Source organism: Protopterus annectens, chromosome 8.part0 (assembly GCF_019279795.1).
Source record: "Protopterus annectens isolate FY-2018-M chromosome 8.part0, PAN1.0, whole genome shotgun sequence".
Classification (NCBI taxonomy): Eukaryota; Metazoa; Chordata; order Ceratodontiformes; family Protopteridae; genus Protopterus; species Protopterus annectens.
This window is the reverse complement of record NC_056741.1, coordinates 1,435,371,371-1,435,393,306: the sequence shown is the minus strand read 5'-3', so window position 1 is coordinate 1,435,393,306 and position 21,936 is coordinate 1,435,371,371. Positions and strand designations below refer to the sequence as shown.

The 21,936-nt window shown below is 42.5% G+C and overlaps 1 protein-coding gene across 1 annotated transcript in view; it reads right to left on the bottom strand.

Moving 5' to 3' along the window:
* The window catches only part of SORL1 (sortilin related receptor 1), a 5,131,225-nt gene that overhangs the window by 922,611 nt on the left and 4,186,678 nt on the right, over window positions 1-21,936 (bottom strand). The window lies entirely within an intron of this gene.

Here is a 21,936-nt window from a genome sequence, read left to right as displayed (position 1 = left end):
GGTGTTGTCTATTTTAATCAGTAGAGGCCCCGGGGAGAGTAGGGGTCTGAAAGCTGTCAGAGGGTGCTAAACAGCTAACATCTCTTTTTGGTTGACGTGCAGATGTAGTTGATTTGGGCTCCACTGGCCTTGAATGCACCTGCCATCCAGGTGTGCACCCCAGGGATAGTCTGATGCATCTGTTGTGTGGGTCTGGGTGGTGCTGGGTTGTGAGAAGGGAAGTCCCTTGTTGTGGTAGCATGCTGCTGCCCACCAAAGAAAATCTTTACTTAGACAAGATATTACTGGTATAAGAGTTTCCAGGTCTTGGAAGTGCTGAGACCAAAGGCTTTTTAGCTACCATTATAGTTTCCTCATATGCAGTCTGGCATATATAATCAGTGGAATGCAAGAAGCCATGAACCCTAGAGCTTGCAGGATTTTCCTTGCAGATAACTGGGTCCTGGTGGCTAGTTGAGAGAAGTAGGCTGCCAGGTAGGTACGTTTTTCTGGTGTAAGGAATGCCATTTGGGATGCTGTATCCAGGCTTGCTCCCGGGAATAGAATTTTTTGAGTGGGTACTAGTTTGGATTTCTTTTCATTGATAGTATACCCCAGGGAAGTCAGTAGGTCCTTTACAAAGGTCAGGTGCTTTAGCAGCTTTTCCTGACTGTCTGCCTGAATCAGGCAGTTATCTAAGTATGGGTAAATTTGAATATTTCTTTGTCTGCAAAAAGCAATGGCTGAAGCTAGACATTCTGTGAAAACTCTGAGAGCAGTGGATAAGCCAAAAGGAAGTGCAAAGAACTGAAAGTGCAGTGGTCCTGCCCTGAAACGTAGGTATTTCCTGCATGATTCCCTGACTGGGATGTGTAGGTAGGCCTCTTTTAGGTCTAGGGTGGCTAACCAAGCATCCTTGGACAGCATAGGTAGAAGCTGCTGGAGGATTAGCATTTTGAATTTTGGTATCACCAGAAAGGTGTTTAGAATGGATAGATCGAGGATGGGTTGCCACGTGTCTTCTTTTCTAGCTACCAGGAAGAGTCTGGAGTAGAAACCTTGGCCTATCTGTTCTGCAGGAAAGTACAGCTGTGTACACTTACCATAAATGTAGATGCTCGAGTGTATTCACTGTTGCAGTCCTTACAAAATGGGTTATCCGGCTCCCGGTAGCCCACAGCTGAGAATACCAAAGTTCTTGATATATGACGTCGGCTGCCTTCGGTTTAGGCCTGACGTCAGGTACAAAGGAAGGCAGCTGAGCCATTTCCTCAGTTTTTCTTGCCTTAATTATCAGCAGCCCCCCAAAAAAGGTTAGACCAGGAAAAGAAAAATCCTGTCTGTGCCCTAGGAAAAAGGGGAATGGAGGGGGGAAACCAGGACTGCAACAGTGAATACACTCGAACATCTACATTTATGCTAAGTGTACACAACTGTACTATGTTTATCATGTTTCACTGTTGCAGTCCTTACAAAATGGGTTGATTCCCAAAGCCCAGAAAAAAAACACAAAAGGGAGGAGGAACACCCACTATTTAAGGGTTGGTAAGGATGCCCTGCAACACTGCAGTGGCAAAACCAGCCCTGTATTTAGAAAACAAGGGCAAATTGTAATGTTTAGTGAAAGTGTGGACAGAAGTCCAGGTAGCTGCTTCCAGTATGTCCCTAGTAGGCACACCTCTTAAAAAAGCTGCAGAGGTAGACGCTGCCCTAGTAGAATGGGTCCTAATACTCTGAGGAGGAACCTTGCCATGCTGTAAGTAACAAAAGTGAATACAATGAGCAATCCACTTAGAAATGGTCTGTTTAGAAATAGCTTTGCCCTGAGCTCCAGGATCAAAACTGACCAACAACTGATCCGATTTTCGAAAAGGTTTAGTCCTGTCCAGATTAAATCTAAGCTGTCTATGCACATCCAGGGAATGCAGTAACCTTTCCCCTTTATTCTGAGGATTAGGGAAGAAGGTAGGCAGGTGGAAAGACTGGTTAACAGACAGGCTAGAAACCACCTTAGGCATAAAGGAGGGTTTAGTTCGAAGAGAAATCCAATCCACATGGAAGAAGATAAAAGGCTCTACTGCCATTAAGGCCTGCAGCTCAGAAACTCTTCTAGCTGAAGTAATAGCCAAAAGAAAGGCAGTTGTCCAAGAGAGAAGCTTCAGGTCTGCTGAGGCAGCTGGTTCAAAAGGAGGCAGAGTAAGTTTCTCAAGAACAAAATTGAGATCCCAAGCAGGAGTAGGTGCCCTTCTGGGAGGCTTTCAATTGCCAGCCCCCCTGAGGAACTGTTTCATCAAGGGATGAGAGAAAATGGGATGCTCAAAGAAGAATGAGCAGAAATAGCTGAAGCATGGATCTTGATAGAAGGAAAAGGAAAGTCCACCATAAAGCAAGCCTGCCAAATAGTCAAGAATAAGAGGAAGAGTAGGCTGAGAAGGTTCTTTCCCCTCTAGTCTGCATCCAAATGGAGAATCTTTTCCACTTATCTGCGTAGGATTTCCTAGTGCTAGGCCTCCTGGCCTCACGAAGGACCTCAACCACCTGTTGGAAAAGGTTTAAATTATGAGCCAAGCTGCCAAATGCAGAGTCTGAAGATGAGGATGCAGAATCCCCCCCCCCCTCCTGAACCAAGAGATCTGGTATCACAGGAAGATGCCAAGGCTGAGACTGGGAAAGACTGTGAAACAGTGGATACCAATGATGTCTGGGCCAGTCTGGAGCTATGATGATGAGCCTTGGTTTTTCACCCATTATCTTTAACAGCACTCTGGGAAGAAGAGGCAGAGGAGGGAATGCATAGATCAAGAGCTGTGTCCAGGGGAAGGACAGAGCATCCACTTTCCAAGCTTTGTTGTGATGATCCCTGGTGCAAAAGGTTGGAAGAAGGTGGTTGGTTGGAGATGAAAAGAGATCCACCTGGGGAGTGCCCCAATGCTGAATGATGCGATAGAAGATGGTCTTGTTTAGTTGCCACTCATAAGGATCCAGGACTTGCCTGCTCAACTGGTCTGCCAAGGTGTTAAGCCTTCCGGGAAGAAACTGAGCTATCAGATGAATGCCCATGGAAACTGCTATGGACCATAGTATCATGCTTTGTCTGCACAGGGGGTAAGAGTGAGTCCCTCCCTGCTTGTTGATGTACCACATGCTTGTGGTGTTGTCTGTCCTGACCAGAAGAGTACCAGGAGAGAGATGATGCTGGAAATCCATCAAGACCTGCTGGACTGCCATCAATTCCTTCAGATTTATGTGCAAATGAACCTGTTAAGAGTTCCAAGTCCCCTGAATGCATCTGCCCTCTAGATGTGCTCCCCAAGCATAGTCCGAGGGATCTGTGGTGAGAGTCTGGCTGGTAGGAGGTGAACAGAAAGGCAGGCCTTTGTTCTGTGCACAGGCCGTCCCCCACCAAAGGAACTCAGTCTGCAGGCAGGGACTCAGAGGAAGTATCAAGTCAAAATCCTGAGTAGGTTGACACTAAAGGTTTTTGAGGTACCATTGTATTTTCCTCATATGCAGTCTGGCATATGGAATCATCAGAATACATGAAGCCATGAATCTCAGGGCTTGCAGAAACTGCCTTGCAGCGAGCTGGGTCATGCTTGCCAAATTTCTGAAATAACTCGAAAGATCCATTTGTTTCTCTTCAGGGAGGAATAGCATCTGGGCGGCTGTGTTCAGGCTCGCTCCCAGGAATACAATCTCCCTGGTGGGTACCAGTGTTGACTTCTTTTCGCTGATGGTGTAGCCCAAAGAGGTGAGAATATTCTTTACAATGTCCAAATCCTTTAGAAGTTGCTCTGGAGAGTTCTTTGCCTGCAAAAAGCAATGACTAGAGCCAGGCATTATGTAAAAACTCTGGGAGCAGTAGATAAGCCAAAGGGCAGTGCAGAGAATTGGAAGTGCCTGTTCCCTGCCCTGAAGTAAAGGAACTCCCTGCAGCTTTCCCTTATTGGGATGTACAGATAATCTTCTTTGAGATCCAAAGTCACCAGCCAGGAATCCTTGGCCAGCATTGGCAGCAATTGCTGAAGAGTGAGCATCCTGAATTTGGGAATCACCAGAAAAGTGTTTAGAATGGACAAATCCAGAATAGGGCACCAGGTGCCCCTTTTTTGGGAACTGGGAAAAGTCCTGAGTAGAAACCCTGGTCTATCTGTAGTGCAGGAACTGGCTCTACTGCTCCCAGGTTTAGCAGACAAGAAACTTGTTTTTCTGCTTCTGCCCTTTGATTTGGGGGGATATCTGGGTATCCTTGGTGGACAGGGAGGGTGTGAAAGGAGAACTTGTAGCCTTGGGATACCATTTTGAGCACCCATTTGTCGTCTGTGAAGGTGAACCAGACATCTGCAAAAATGGCTAACCTTTCCCCCTAAGGAAACCCTGGGCAGGCAGGGGAAGGCCGGAGTCATTGGAAATGCTTGCTCTGGGAAGTTTGGTTAGCCTTTTGAGGTGTAGAAGTCTGTCCCCCAGAAGACCTGTAACCCCTAGGCCTAATGCGACCCTGTTTACTAGGGTCAGGAAAAGTCCAATTCTTAGAAGGGTAATGTCTACTAAAACGAGGAGGCTGAACTTGCAGAAAGTCTTTAACAGTTTGCTTAGATTTGGGCTTCTCCTCCAATTTTTTTCAACACCTCTTCTGCTTTGCTACCAAAAAGATAGTCCTTGTGCAAAGGCACATCCAGTAATTTAGATCTGACAGGTTCAGAAAGGGGCTGTTCCCTGAGCCAAGCATGTCTTCTAATGACAGAACCAGTGGCTGCTGCCCTGCAAGAAGCCTCTGAAGTGTCAAAATCACAATGTAGAGAATGTTTAGTGACAAAAGTGGCAGAATTCAATAAATCTTGCATGTCCTTACTCTACATCAGGGAAGGAACACCAGCAATTTTAAATTTAATAGCCTCCAAAGTATGCTGCTGATACTTAAGCATATGAAAAAGACAATTAACAAACCTAATAGCCAGGGTGGAAGATGTATAAACCTTTTTACCCCATCAATCCAAGGGCCTAGATTCCCTGTCAGAATGAACAGGATTTTTAGCAAGTGTGGCTTTAACACCCTTAAGGCCCTGAGAAATAATCTCTGGATCAGCAGTAGGATTCTTGAAAAGACACTGATGAAAATAAGGAACTCTATACCTGTCAGGCTTTGTGGGAACAGGAGGAACAGAATTAGGAGTCAAAGAATTCTCCATGAAAACATCAACAACTACCAAAACCGGAGGGATAGCCAAAGGCTTATGATGCGGCAAATCCAAGAATTCCCTAATCCGTTTCTTGGACTGAAGGTAGCCCTGACATTCCCATTTAAAATGCTCCCTAAGAGTATTCAGAGCATCTCCAAAAGAAAAATCTTTTGGAAGAGAGGCAGAAAGGATAGAGTCTTCTGCATCAAAATCCTCAAACCCAGAAAAAGCTGTTTTCCTTCTTCATCAGCAGAGTTGCTAGAAACCTCAGAGTCTGAGACAGACAAAACTTCTGGGGACAATTCCTTGGCCCTCTTAGAAGGATGTGGCTGAGAGCCCCTGATAAGGGTCAAGAGATCACTAGCCATTTTAATCATCTGAGACTGAGGCATTTGAGGGGAGGCTGGTGCCTGCTTTGGAGTAGATTTTCGTCTGGAAGGCCTGCTAGAAAGCCAGAGGGATTCAGGAGGCCTAGCTACCGCAGAAGTCTGAATCAAGGTTGTCAGTCTGGGTCTGGTCTCCAGGCGAAGAAGAGAGGCCTCAGAAACCGGCGCCTGCTTAGCTGCTCCGGATCCATCAGAGGCGGAGACTGGCAGAGGGTCAGAAGATGAAGTGGCAACTGCGGAATGGAGGACTCAGAAAAGGTCTCTGCAGACACCTGCTGCTGAACATCCGCGGACCTCAAGGGCAAAGAAAGCACCTCGCTGACTACCGCTGGGCCGACAACCAGTTTAACAGGGACATCATTGGCTAATTTGACCCTAAGCCTTTTGCGGTCCTTATCCTTGCGCTTCTTAGGAACATCTGAAGTCGGGAAACCAGAAGACGCCATACCGACAAACTTAGGCCAAACTCCAAAATGCTTGGACAAGATCCTAGCTCTACGGCGTACGGAACGCGGGTTGAAAGAAGCACAGAAAATGCAGTTAGGGATGTCGTGCTCAAGGCCCAAACAAGTAATACAATAGGAGTGAAAATCACAGTACGGAATCTGTTTTCCACAGGCAAGACAGTTATTAACTTTCTCTGACATTCTTTAAAGCAAGAAAAGAGGGTCCCCAACGGGGTACTTATCTGAGGATGTCTTTAACTAAGCAGTCAGAATACAAAAAAAAAGGAACTCAGCCGACCGGCACTCATGCAAACTACCTCTGCTTTGGGCTCCATGGCAAGAAAGACTGAGGAAATGGCATCAACTGCCTTCCTTTGTAACGGACATCCTGCCATCAGGCTAAACCAAAGGCAGCCAACGTCATATACCAAGGAGTTTGGTATTCTGGCCGACTGTGGGCTACCGGGAGCCGGATAACCCATTTTGTAAGGACTGCAACAGTGAAACACGATGAACATCATGCTCTATTGCCCTCATAGAAAGCGGGGAAAAAACTTGCTTTTTGGCCTCTGCCCACTGGTTTGGGGGAAGATGTAGAAACTCCTTTGGGGTTGGCGGAATGTGGAAATAAAATTTGTATCCCTGGGACACTGTTGAGGACCTAGCAGTCATTGGTAATGGTGGCCCAGGTGCTTGCGTGGAAGGAGAGTTTTCCTCCTAGGGGCATGAGTAGGTGGGCAGAGGGAGGGGTGGAAGTGTAAAGTCATTGTGAGTTCTTACCATGAGGGGGTGGCTTTGTACTCCCTGGTTTTGAAGAGTAGGAACTCCATTGCTTAGATCTCTGCATTCCCTGGGGCTGTTGTCTGGGGGGGACTGCTTCACCTGGGTCTGGGCTGAGCTGACCTGGAGGGGGCAGGAAAGGACCAGTGCTTGGAGGGGCAATGCCTACTGAACCTTGGTGGCTGGACCTGTAAGAAGTCTTTAACTGTCTACATAAATTTAGCTTTTTCTTCCATCTTTTTTAAGACCTCTTCTGCCTTGGTGCCAAATAAGTTGTCTTTGTGCAAGGGTGGGTCCAATAATTTGGATTTGACATGGTCTGGCAAGGGCTTTTCCTTAAGCCAAGCATGCCTTTTAAGGAGAGAACCAGTGACTACTGTCCTGCAAGATGCTTCTAGGGCGTCAAAACAAAATTGCAAGGTGTGCTTAGTTACTTGACTTGCAGAATGTATTAACTCTTGTAACTCTATTTTCTGCACAAGCAGGAAAAGTAGATATTTTTTGTTTGAGGAGTTCCATGGTATGTTGCTGATATTTCAATATATGGAACTGACAATTTCGTGCTCTAATAGCAAGAGTAGCAGAGGTGTATACTTTTTTTTACCCCATCTGTCTAATGCTCGGGAATCCCTATCTGAGGGGGTAGGATTCTTAGCTGAAGTTGCTTCGATTCCTTTAGGTCCTTGAGAGATAACCTTGGGGTCAGCAGTAGGATTTTTGAAAATAAATTTGTGAGAGTGAGGGACTCTATAGTACCTGTCAGGTTTCCTGGGAGCAGGAGGAAGGGTGTCAGGAGTCAGACTGGATTCCATAAAAACATCATCCACAACATCCAGGACAGGAGGAAAGGCCAGAGATCTGTGCTGTGGAAGATCTAAGAATTCCCTGAGTCTCTTTTTTGACTGAGGGTAGTCCTGACATTCCCATTGGAAATGCTCCCTTAAAGTATGTAGGGTTTCCCCAAAGGAAACGTCCTCAGGTGGAGAGGCTGAAGGGATGGAGTCCTCTGCATCAGAATCCTCATAAGCAGACAGAGGTTGCATATCTTCATACTCAGATGCATCAGTCATCGGATTCCTGTTCAGATAAAACTACTGGGGACAAATCTCTTTTTCTTCTGGAAGGTGTAGCCTGGCTTCCCATGATAAGCATTACAATGTCTTCCGCCATTTTAAGCATTTGAGACTGAGACAAGGATGCAAGTTCCTGAGCTTGGGTCGTCATTTTTTTGGGTGTGGTTCATACCCTGGGCCCAAGAAACTTGGTAGTTTTTGAAAGAACTGTAGACGCGAAAGAAGTCGTCGGTCTCTGTCGATTATCGGTAGTGAGAAGTACTTACTCGGAAGCCGGTGCCTGCTCAGAGGCTCTGGACCTATCCAGGGTAGAGACATTTGCAGGATCCTTAATCGAAGAAGAGTCTCGTGCCACACCATACTCCAAAAGGGTCTCTGTAGCAGCCTGCGAATCCACAGAAGCGGGCATCAGGGGCTGCGAAAGCACCTCACTGAGGACCAGAGAACTGACGACTAGTTTAACAGAAGCATCATCAGCAGTTTTAGACCTGTGCGGTCTGTCTCTGTCTTTACCCTTAAGTTTTTTCAGAAGATCTGTTGTCGGATGGCTTATTGATGCCATATCGGAATTCCGAGGACTGAAAGCGAAAACATCTAGCTACAATAAGGGCCCAACGACATATAGTTATGGCATTGAACAAAGCACAAAAGTGACAGCAGAGGGCACTGTGGTCTGGGCCTAAGCAAGTGATGCAGTAAGAATGAAAGTCTCGGTGTGGTATTTGCTTTCCACAGGCGAGACAATTGTTACCTTTTTCTGACATCAATTAGAGCAAGAAAAAAAGGATCCCCAATGGGGTACTTAGCTTTAGAAGACTTCAACTTCAATTCAGAAAAGAAAAACTCAGGTAGTGCCAGACCGACACTCATGTGAACTGCTTCTGGCTCCTTGGCAAGAAAGACTGATGTACTGGCATGGGCTGCCTTATTTTATACCACTGATGACCTGACATCAGTCCTGGAGCGACAGTAACCGTTGCAGAAATACTAAGCCTCTGGTATTCCAGCCGACTGAGGGCTACCCTGGCAGGAATAACCCAAATGTGATGACTGCAACAGTGAAACACGAAGACCATCTGGAGAAACCATGCTGTTAACTAGAGTGAGGGGAGATCCGGGTAGAGTCCTAGCGCGGGGTGAGTGAGGAGGTCTGGTTTGGGTTCCAACATCCATGGAGGATATCTGAGGTGAGACCAGAGTAAGGGGAACCAAATCTGATGAGGCCAAAAAGGAGCAATGAGGATTAATGTTCTCTTCAACTGTTTCGCTTTCTGAAGAAATTTTGGGATCAATGGAAGAGAAGGGTAAGCATAAAAGAGACTGGAGGGCCAATTGTGGACTACATCTCTCAGGGAACTCCCTGAAGGAGGGATCAGAGCAAAATAATTGCCGCACTTGTTGTAAGGGGATGCAAAGAGATCTCAGCAAGGAAGACCCGAACGGTTGAATATCTTGTTTGTTACCGAATGATTTAGGGACCACTCATGAGGCATCAGAATAGATCTGCTGAGCCTGTCAATAGCTGGATTTTCCTGGTACATGCATTGCAAGCAGAAAGCGGTGTGAAGAAATTGCCCATTCCCAAACCCTCATGGCCTCTCTGCACAATGAGTATGAATGGGTTTCTCCTTGTTGATGTACCAGACGACGGACATGTTGCCTGTGTAAATATCAATGGTCCCCAAAGGGAGAGCCCCCTGAAAGAGTTGGAATGATAAGAGGACAGCTCTCATCTTTAGGACATTGATATGCAATCTGGTGTCTATGTGAGTCCACATGCCTTGGACCATATTCCTGTCGAAATGCCCTCCCCTACCTATATGGGAAGCATTTGTGGTCACTGTGGCTACTGGTGGGGGGAGAATCAAAGGTCTGCTAAAAGTCGGGTCCGAGTGAATCCACCATTCTAGATGACTTCTGCAAATGCTGGTCAGCCTGATAGGAACAGATAGGGACTGATGTATAACTGACCATTGAACAGACAGTGTCCATTGTATATAGTATCTGGCTAGACCTGTAGAATCAATTTGGCAGGAGGCATGGGAAGAGACAGCATGGCCTGGACCTGAAGAGTCAATGTGTCAATGTGATGCAGAGGCAAAGAAGCTATCTCTGTAATGGTGTTCAGCTGGTCTCCAATGAATTTCAAAGTTTGTACAGTTTGTAAAGATTTACAGTAATGCATAGGAAGTGGGACATCTGACAAAGATAGTCCCTAGACAGAGATAGTTGATGCTGGGTGGGGGCAGTTAGGAGCCAATCATCTAGCTACGGGAATACCTGAAACCCTTGCAGACGGAAATGAGCTGCAACCACTGCCGTGCATTTGGTAAACACCCGGGGGGGGGACTGTAAGTAAGACCAAAAGACAGGGCTCTGAACTGGAACTGACTGGCTCCCAGGCAGAAGTGTAGATGACTTCTAGAGTGCCTGTCTATTTTTATTTGATAGTACACGTCATTCACTTCCACAGAGCACATCCAATCATCTTTCCTTAGTAATGGAAGGATAAACTGAACCAACACCATCCAGAACTTCTCTTTCTTTACATATAAATTGAGTTTACTTAGGTCTAAGATGGGCCTCAGGTCCCCCCTGTTTTCTCTGGCACAAAAAAGGGAGTAAGTTCCAGATCTTCTCTAGTCAGCTTGGACCTCTTGGATGACTCTCTTTTGAAATCTTTTTTTTTTATTTCTACATCTGCTGACTCCCACTGGCTGGCTGGAATGTCAGAGAGTTTCTTTTGAATTTTCAGAGGGATTAGAGAAAAGGGAATGTAATTGTCTCTGGATATTATGCTTTGCACCAAAGCTTTGTTTTTGGGCTCAGGTAGGTGCCCCTAATTACTTCCAAAGTCAGACAGTTGGGCAATGCTTTAGGAGTGGAGAAAAGGCTTGCTTGAAAAAAGGTACCCTGAAGCCCTGGTTTTCCAGGCCCCCTCTGCCTCCAGGGTAGGGTCTCCCATTAAAGCCTCCTTCACTACCTCTTGAGGAGTGCTCTCCTGTTTCATCAGGAAAAGAACCTTGGGATTTATGGAACCATGTCTTCTTAGCCCCTCATTGATTCCTTGAACAGGTTCATTGAGGGGTGGAAAACTTGATCCCCATGGCAGAAAAGGTTTTACCTTCTTGCTAACTGTGGATCAAGGTGTGCTTAACTGATGATCCAAACAAGAAAGAACCATCAAAGGGGGCGCTGACAAAGGATGCCTTAAAGGGCTCCGTGAAATCACAAAGCCCCATCCATGCATGTTGACGTATCGCAATGTCTGTGCCTTTGAGGATCCTTCCTCTGAATGGGAAACCAGCCTCAGAGAAGAATTTGACAGGGGAAGCAAGACTGGTCAGCTTAGAAGAAATCTTATCTAGCTCCTCCTTAGGCATACACTCCAAGGACTCAGAGAGTTCCTTAACCAGATCTCTCTATAGGCGAATAAAGTGTGCCAAATAATTAAGTGCTCTATGTGAAAAAGTGGCTGAAGCAAAGATGCACTTCCTGAACCTGTCCAGCACTCTGGACTCCCTGTTCAGTGGGTGGACAGTCGAGCTCTGCTAAGCAAGCTTTCTTTGTAGCTGCTGCCACCACCACAGCACCAACTGGGGTGCCCTTACTCCAAAAGGATCGGTCCTCAAGGAGAGAAAGTATTCTGCCTAGGCACTTTGATACAGGCTCTATGGTGTCCTGATCCTTCCAGGCTGAATGGGTAACAAAATCTATAAGACCGTCCCCTGGAGGGACTACCCAAGAAGTAGACAGGCCCACCCCAAAGGCCTCCAGGAATGCAGATTCCTCAGAAGAGGGTTTTTTGGATGACCAGCCACCTCTTTGCTTTAACGTTTCTAAGATGTCCGAAAAGAAGACATTATCCGGTGGTGATTTGGGAGACCCCTCTCCCTCATCATAATCTGTATCCTCGGTAAGAGACTCCACAGGGAAGTCCAAGTGCCTCTTCTTGCACCATCTCTTCCGTGACACCTCCTCCGTGGATATTCAGGAGAACAGTTGGAAGAGGAAGGGGCCACATCAGGTGGAATGATCTGGAGGTCCGTAGAGGCAGGCTGACCCTGGACAGAAATGGAAGGTCCAAGAACCAGATCTAATGCAGAAATACATAGAGGAGCAAACATCAAAGGGACTGGTGCTCTGCTTGCAGAGAAAGCCTTTTCTAAAACCTGAAAAGCTGAAGGTCCCGCTGATACTCTGCCAAACCCTTTATTAACCTAAACTCCCGAAGAAGGCAGGAGTACACCCAAACCTCCTCTCCCAGATAGAACCGGACCTGCGCTGTGGAGGGCCGAAGCTCCAAAGGTGAGGGAAAGATCCGATAAAGTTGGAGCCAAACCTCATCCCTCTGATTTGGCTGTGACATTCCAGATCCAGGACTCACTCTGATTCCAGCATCTCAGAGTAGAGGTAGTCACGGTCATGCTTGGCATTGAAGAAACAAAGGTCCTCTGAGCCGACCCTGAATCCCTAGGAAGATCTGGGGCTCCAAAACCGTAAGTCGAATTGGAGAAAGAGAAAAAGAAGTGGGGAGGAACAGTTTCAGATCCACAAGGGGACAGAGCTGGAAGTATCCACATCTGGATCTAAGCATTGATAACAGACCTAACCATCTTATCCATGTCATCGTACAGACTTCTAGAGGATCTGGAAGAAACCACTGAGGACAGTTCTGACTGCCTAGGACTTTGCAGGATTTTCGTTAGAACCATGGGAGAAACAGATCTAACAGACCTCCCAGGCGATGGAATTGAAGACTGCAGATCCAAGAACCTGTGGATCCGAGGAGTTGTATGAGTGCCTGGCTCCGATCTGACAAAGTAGCTGAAACTGGAGATTTGGCAGACTGCAGTTCTGAAGAAGGCTCACTCGCAGCTGTCAAGTCTACTGGACCTGAGGAAGCCAACATGGGCTTCGGTGCCAACATTTTAGGATCCAAATCTTTAGGAATCTTCGCTGGAGGTTCTGAAGACACTCTAGACTTGTTGTGGTGGCGTTTCTTAGCTTTAGAACCATGTGATTCCTTATGAGGGAGTTCAGCCCCTGGAGAAGATAAAGGAGCAGGCAGAAGACCCTTCAGAATAAGTTTGCATTTCCTCTCTTGAATAGCTCTGGAATTAAACCTTTCACAGATATTACAAGGGGAATCCAGGTGGGCCGCTCCTAAACAGTAAGCACATCTGTCATGTGTGTCTGTGTGTGGAATTTTTCTTTCACACTTGGGGCAACTTTTGAAACCTGTTCACTTGTCCATACTAAAGGAAAAACTTAAAACTACTTAAGGAAAGTTTAGTTTTTATTTATTTATTTTTTAATGAGGAGGAAAGAAGGGCCAAGGCCCGAAAGGAAAGCCCTAATGACCTTACATACACTAAAAAGGCAGAGAGGAAAAAATACAAGTATAACTATCAAGAGAAATAAGAATAAGTTTAAATTCTAAGGCTTAGATTTTACAGAAAACACTTAGCTGCTCAAGCACTGGAAATTGTGTATGTACTCACTGATGGCAAATGAGTCCTGATGAGGCTGAGCTAGGGAAGAGGATTAGGAGTAAGGGAGGAACTCCAGCCAGGAAGCTGAAGACTGCAGAAGGCAGCACAGTTGGATACAAGGATCAGCTCCATAACCCATTAGTGAATCAGAATGAGAAGGACAACATCAGATCAAGGAAATTTAACCTCAGTGCTGTAGGCATAGGCAAAGCATCTGTTGGATCCACAGACTTTAATAGGTGTACTATGGCACATGCACAAAGATGCCCCATTTGAAGCTTACAGAAGTAGTTCACATTATCCTAGGGTAATGTCATAAATGGTAAAGCTACTCTTTTTTTGGGCCATGGTTTAATAAAAAGTTTATGAAGCTTTTCATTAAAAATAGCTTTAAAAGAAAGGAAACGCAAACTGATAAATATACTGTGACACTTGACCGACTGAATGCCACAGTGTATATAGAAAATTCAATAAATCAATTTAAGGATATACACGAGATTCACCTACCTTGCTTCTGAATGCTAATGGATTTTTTTTTTTTTTACTTGTTTATGGGTACTTTCAGGCCAATGGTGGGTTTGGCTTTATTGGCCTAATTGTGTCCATAAAGACTTCAAGGGCATTCAAAAACAAGGTAACTGTAAAAAGAAGTTATGTACTTACCATAACATTTCATGCGTCTTGTCCATTTTCACCTTTTCCTTACTGATGGGTTCAGATCCAACCTTTGGAAGGGACTCGGCCATTACTAAAGCTCGTGGTCACAAACTTTGCTCTTGGGCATGTCCCCTTTACCCAGAATGCACCTTACACATTACCTCAGATTTTGTTTGCTAACTATACATATATACATAAATAAGGGGAAAAAAAAGAAGGAACCCCCCCCCCCCCAGAACAATGAAAAAAAAATTCTTCAGAGAAGAGTTGAAGCCATTGAAAGGTTATACTGAGTAAAAAAGAATGCATAATCCAGGAATTCTCAAGCCTTCAGAGGCCTGCGTAGTGGGTAGGAGGGTGGGTTGTGAGGAAAAGGTGAAAATGGACAACAGACATGGAATGTTATAATAAGTATACAATTTCTTTACGTGATGATGTCAATTTTCACCCTATCCTCACTAATGGGACAGAGTCCCTAGCATCCTTTTCCTTGGGTGGCTCATGGGATAATATTCCACAGACCAAAGTACAGCTCTACCCCTGGAAACCAACTTCAATTTGTAATGAGTAATAAAGGTATGGTGATTGGCCCATGTGGCTGCCGTACAAATATTGTCCATTGAAACTGGATTGAAAAGCAGAAGTGGCCATGGCTCTAGTAGAATGAGCTTCAGGAGGCCTGGTTAATTGCTTATTCTGTAATTGGTAAAACTAGGAAATGCTCACCTTAGACAAAGGAAGACTGTTTCTAGTGTCCAAAAAGGCTATAAATAGCTGATCAGTTTTCTGAAAAACCTTTGTTCAATGAAGATAGAAGCACAACTGTCTGTGAACATCTAGCAAATGAAAAGAATACTCCCTTCTATTTTGAAAATTAGGAAAGAAAACTGGTAATTTAATAGACTGGTTGAATATATTTTCTCAAACCACTTTGGGTAAAAAGGAAGGGTTAATATAGAGTGGGACTCTATCCTTATGAAATATCAAATAAGGTGGTTGAGACAATAAGGCTTGCAGTTCAGAAACTTTACTAACAGATGGGATTGCTACTAGGAAAAGGGTCTTCCCAAAAAAAGGAATTTCAGGTCACATCACAGTGTGCTGCTGGCTTGAACGGGGGGCAAATAATATGCCTTAAAATAAAACTTATGTCCCCATGGAGGAGAAGAGTCTTTGTACAGAGGTCTTAAAAGTACTGTTCCTCTCAAAAAGGCTCTGCAGATTTTGTGAGAAATTAATGAAGATCCATTTAACCGAAATGGAAATTCGATACGGCTGTAGCTGTTCCTTTATCAAAAACCTGTGCTAGGAAATACAAAAATGTATATATAGGAGCAGTGAAGGGGTCTATGCCAAGACTCTTAGTTCAACAAAAAAGGTTTCCACTTACTGTGATAAATTTTACAGGCGGAAGGTTTGTAAGCGAAAGAATAATGCGTGGGACAGGGGACGAGAGAAGGGGTTGCCTGGCTAAGACCTGCAGCAGCCAAGCTGCCAACTTGAGAATGTGTACATTCCGATGAACCATTGCTGAAAGGTGTATCAAATCATCTGGAAATGGGTCCAGATTCTTAGCTTCGTCTAGAAGAAGAGGCCACAGGAAGAGAAACCAAATCTGTTGAGGCCAGTAGGGTGCAATTAGGACTACTGTCCTCATCAACTGATTGGCTTTCCGTAGGAAGGCTGGGATCAAAGGGGTTGGGGGAAAGGCATATATAAGTCCCGGGGGCCAATCATGCAGGAGCAAATCCTTCTAGGACTCCCCCGAAGGGGGAATCAGGGCAAAATAGGTGCTGTACTTGTTCACCGAAGAGGCAAAAAAAGGTCACAGCGAGGTTGGCCCCATCGACAGAAAATCATCTCCACAACTCTTTGATCGAGGGACCACTCATGAGGCATTAGAATAGTCCTGTTCAGTTTGTCTGCTATCACATTGGACTTCCCTGGGATGTGCATTGCTATCAGAAAATGGTTGGATAAAATAGCCCATTGACAAACCCTGAGGACTTCTTGACTTAGGGGATAAAATCTGGTTCCCCCTTGTTTGTTGGTGTACCAGACTACCAACATATTGCCGACTGAACTGCAATCGTCCCCTGAGGGAGAGAGTCCTGAAATGCCTGCAATTCCAGAAGCACCACTCCAATCTCTAGGAAATTTATATATAGATTGGCCTCAATGAGGAGCCAGGTGCCTTGAACCATCTTCCCCAGATAGTGCCTCCGTCATCTGTGAAGCATCCGTGGTCATCATGGCTTTGGCCAGTGGGGGAACAAACAAATGACCTTGAATAACTTCATTAGATTGAAGCCAACAAGAAGGTCCTGCTTGCAAATGCTGGGGAGGTGAATTTTGAAGGACATGGTGAGCTCTAGGAAGGACCGCTGTACCAATAGGAGCCACTGGAGGCTTCTCATGTAGTAACATGCTATAAGAATTAGGACAATTGCTGCAGCCACAGAACTGAGAGTCTGTAAGACCAGGCGAGCTGGTATCAAGTTTCTGCAAAGCAATACTCTGACCTGAGACCGGATTGTCATCACTCTTGAGAGTGGCAGCTTAGCTGCCTTCTGATTTGTATCCAAGATTATACCTAAGAACTCAAGGTTCTGTGTGGTTTCTAGGTAAGACATTTTGAGATTTACAGCGATACCTAAGAGTGCATAAACCTCTAGAATGTAGTCTCTTGTCTGAATAAGAAGATGCCTGGTTGAGGCGGTAATGAGCCAGTCGTCTAGATATGAAAACACCCAGAATCCTTGTTGTCTCAAGTGAGCTGTTACTACTGCCATGCATTTGGTAAACACTCTGGGGGCTGTAGTGTGTCCAAAGGGCAGAGCTTGAAACTGATAGTGACTGGCTCCCAACAGGAAGCACAAGTGCCTTCTGGACCACCTGTCTACTTTTATGTGATAGTACATGTCCTGAAGGTCTATAGAGCACATACAATTGTCCTTTTCCAGGAAGGAAAGAATGGACTGAACCGTGATCATCCGAAACTTTGTCTTTTTTACTGATTTGTCGAGTTTGCTAAACTCCAGAATAGGTGTCCTCTCCCCTGTTTTCTTTGGGACTAAAGAGAACCTTGAGTAAGTTCCAGATTCTATTTGGTCTGTGTGACTTCTTGGATGACTCTTGTCGAGTAGCATTTGAATGGCTACCTGTTCCCGTTGACAGGGTGGGACATCCATGATCTTTTAGATTATGGAAAGGGGTTGGAAAAAAGGGATAAGATAGCACCTGGATATGATGTTCTGCACCCATTTGTTGTTTGTTATTCTAGCCAGGTGCGTAGATGCAGAGACATTTGTCCCACGCTTGCCTCCACGGCAAAGCAATCGTACTGCCTTTCAGGAATGGTGGAAGGATTTGAATGAATATATTAAAAAACAAACAGTTCCACAGGGACTGTGGGTTTTTAAATTCCCTTTTGGAATTTACTACAATACAAATATTATTAAAGCCTTCACTGACATGTTTGATAAATGGGGACTTGAACTTTTAGGTAAAAGTGTTTTTTTCCATGAAATAATGGAAAAAAGGCTTTGCAGTGAAGTGAATGATTTAAATGAAAAAATTATTACTGATTTGCTATTTACACAATATGAGAATTTGTATTATAAAATTATTAATAGAGTGGATAAGAGATGTGACAACATATTTAACAAAAAAGTGAAGAAATTAGAGAAAGATTATAGGCAGTACCAACAATGTAGAGTATATCCTACAGATAAATTAGTATTCTATGAGGGTGAACATGGTCTTACAACCCGTACACCAACTGGCAGGTTTGATAAGGTCAATTCAAACCCAAACTTTGATTTGGAAGGTGAAAATTACAGGGACGATGATGCTAATTACTTGGGAGATTTTCAGGATTTTCCGTTCCCAAGACGCTCAGAGAGAATAGCAAGTCGCAAACAAGGGACATACAAAACTTACAGCAAGGCAACCCGATTCTTTAGATTCCATTAGGTGTAAGGACAACATTCAATACACTTTAAATGGATTTAATATATATAATTATACTGGGGTAACTATTACAAAGGAATTTTTTTCTTTATTTTCCACAGGGTTCAAATTTGTTCCAACTAAAATACCTGATATAGCCACAGTAATGGTTGATTTACAGTTGTATTTGAGAAAATTAAATTTGAATATAATGTTTTCAGATAAAACTATTAAAAACTAAATCCCAAGAAGGTGTTTAAAAAAAGTAGTGTTTTCAACACCCTCCCCCTTACATCCACTTGTTACAGCTTATAAAAAAATAGTTAAAGAAGATATATACAAAGTAGGGGAGAGAAGAAGAAAACATTTTCAAATTTAACCCTCAAGGAAAGAAACCTCGTAAAGATTTTAAGAGAAGATAGGAGAATACGTATAATGACACCTGACAAAGGTGGAGGGTTTATTTTGTACAACTCAGAAGATTATAAAAATGTAATGCAAAGTATTTTATTCAATGTAGATAATTACTCCTTATGTTCCAAAAATGAGATTCACATATCATATCAAAGACTGGATAGTTATCTGTATGAATACCTCATGGACCAGAGGATATCAAAAAATGATTATGAGTTTCTTTTGAACAAATACCCCAAGATTCCGGTTCTTTTTGGTATACCCACGATACATAAGAACCTGGGAAAAACACCCTTTAGGCCAATTATAGCCGCTGCAGGCTCTAAAACACACAATTTGGCAGTATATATTGACAAGAAATTAAAACACCTTATGGGAAAATTTCCCCATTTACTGAAGTATTCATGGGATTTTCTTGGGCAAATAAAAAAAGAATTGAGGATTCCTGAATGTCTATTTTTAACAATAGATGTTCAGGACTTATTTTCCTGTATTCCTAAATCAGAAAGGTTGAGGTTTTTTGAAGAGGTACTTTTTACTTATTCATCATTCACTACAGATGAAATCCTGTTGATACGTGAACTCATGAACCTCATATTAGAAAACAATTATATATACTTCAAGGGGAAATACTATCAGCAATCAAAAGGAGTTGCCATGGGAGCAGCTTGTGCTCCCTTATATGCAAATCTGGTCCTTTTGGGATGGGAAATTAAACATGTTTTTCAAAGTGAGTTTTTCCTATCCAATATTATATTTTACGGTAGATTTTTGGCCGATATTTTTACATTATGGAAAGGGGGACAAGATCAAATCCCTGTATTTATTCAGTATCTAAATGAAACTACTGATTTTTTGAAATTTACTTTTCAGTTTCATAAACAAGAGATTAATTTCTTGGATACTAAGATAATTAAAGTCCAGGACAGATATATTTCCAAAATCTACCGGAAGAACACTTTTTGTAATAACTATTTACATTTCAACAGCCATCGTCCCACTTTCCAGAAAAAAAGTATTATTAAAGGTCAGACTATTAGAATAGCCAGGATGACATTGTTGAGAAGCGATGTGATTAGTGAGTTTGAACATTTAAAGGACAAGTTTCTAGAGAGAGGTTACCCTGGCTATTTCATAGACCCAATACTTTCAGATGTCCTTGACAAATGGGGCAATACATATATGACCCTATTGGGTGGAGGTGGTGACCACAATGATAATTTAGTGAAGGTTTGAGATGTTAACAACCAAACTGATTTTCAGCAAACTTGTGTAATACAATATAGTCCCCTATATTCTAAGATTAAGAAAATTCTAATAAAAAATTGGAACGTCTTTAAAACTAACAGTGAGATATTCCGAATATTGGGTGACAAACCAATATTTTCTACAAAGGTAGGACCAAATTTGAAATTACTATTAGAGAGAGGTAGCAATCCAACAGGGGCACAAGTGAAAAAGGGTGGAAGCAAACCCTGTGGTAGATGTTCCTATTGCTCCTACATATTACAAGACAGTTCCATTACAATTGACAACCATAATACAAGTTATGTTTTACTTAAAAGTGGCAACTGTTCCTCTAGCAAATTGATATACATAGCTAAATGTAATACCTGCTCCTCGTTTTATGTTGGCAAGACAGAGAGATTATTAAAGACCAGGATATATGAACATCTATACGACATTAAAAATAGAAAAGATACTAATGCTTTATACAAACATAGTACTTTATGTACGAATTTTGTAGGGTTCAAGTTTGCCATTCTTGATTTTATTTTTGTTGAAGTGAGAGGTGGTGATTAGCAAAATGCATTGCACAAGAAGGAACTTTTATGGCAGTTAAGGCTGGCTGCAGATTTTCCACCAGGATTAAACGAACATGTAACAATAATGCCTATCTTAAAAGAAAAGGCAGATTCAGTTTAATAGTATTCATATTTTGTAACATTTGTTGATAGCAAATCAGTTTGAAATTTTAACTTAATTCATGTGTACTTTCTATTGGAGTAATTATTTAGGGAAATATTTATACACAACAAATATTTCAACATTATTTTAGAAAAGACAGTTTCATCTTACTTGTATTTAGTTTGAAGAACTCTGGATAACAGAGTAGTGATGTTTTTCTGAATATTGTTGATTTTTAGTAATAATATGTGTATGTTTAAAAGTTTCCTTCACAGCAAATGAGTTGTTGAACAAAAGTTTTTATCATTTTTTGTAAATATGGTTTAACCATGGGCACTTTAGTTGCTTAAATATTCATGAGTAGTAAACTCCTTTTGAACAGCATTGGGTAGTTTTGAACCAATAGTTAGCTGGTTCTATGTATTTAAACTAGTCTATTCAATTGTTTCTTTGTTCTGAGGATCAAAGATTGTTGATGAAAGTTGTTGTTAATATTTACAAGTACAACACAAAACTCTTTACAACAGAAGCATTTTATTTATTTTTTTATTTATTTTATTTATTTATTTACACATATTTTACATATATTCATATATATATTTATATTACTTCTACATTTTTAAACATTGAAATATTTTAATATTTACATGGTTTATATTGCAAATTATTATATATACAATGTTTTATATTTTTTATATTCATTTTTATACATATACACTTGTTAGTTTGAAATGTAGGTTTTTACATGGTCATGAAATTTGATTTAAGAGCGTTATAATTCAAATGGAACACTTTTTTTAAAAAAGTACAATACCACACTCATATGTTTTTTAAGGAAGGAACAATTTTATTCACAATATCAGTGTTTGTTTGATGAGATACCATGCAGTTAGGGCTTGTGCAACAAGTATGAGGCATGGAAGATTTGTTCATTGCCTACTTGTATTTTATTGTATATTTTATATTTTATTTTCATTACACCATCACTGTATAAAATTAATGTGAAGTTTAGGAAATGAATGTCCTATTGAAAGTAATTTAACAATTCAAATTCAAAATTTAAAACTTACTAGGAGCATTTTTTATTAGATTAAGCAAGACAGTTATTCAGTATACTTTGTTTGATAGGAATGTGATACAAATTATTTAGTTAATTAACAATCAAATTGATTAATGAGGCAGTGCGATATGTATATAAGGCAAACCTAATTCATCAAATTTTATTCTGAAGAAGTCTCCGGATGTGGAGACGAAAGCGCTCAATGTTTGCACCTTATACTGAAAGGAATATGAACGTTTGTTGTTGATACTTATTGTTGGTGGTTTTACTTGTTGGACAATAAATCTCCATTTTTTCTACTGGCTGCTTTCTGCCTACTGTGCCTACTTTGGATAACCTTTATTGTACCGGATCTTGGTTGGATTCATTGCTGTAGATGAAAGTGCTTAACAATATTTTATTAAACTTTTACTGAGGACTCGCAACGTTGGTGCTTTTTCTGGTTATTCAATGCTGGAAGGGTTTAACAAAGAAAGATTCTCTGCAGCCCTGGTCTGTGGACCCCCTGTGCCATGAGGGCGGTGTCTTCCATTATTGTTCCCCCTCTGCCTCTGGAAGAACTTTCACTGCTTCTGTCCTGGAAAGAACCCTGCAATTTTCTGAACCA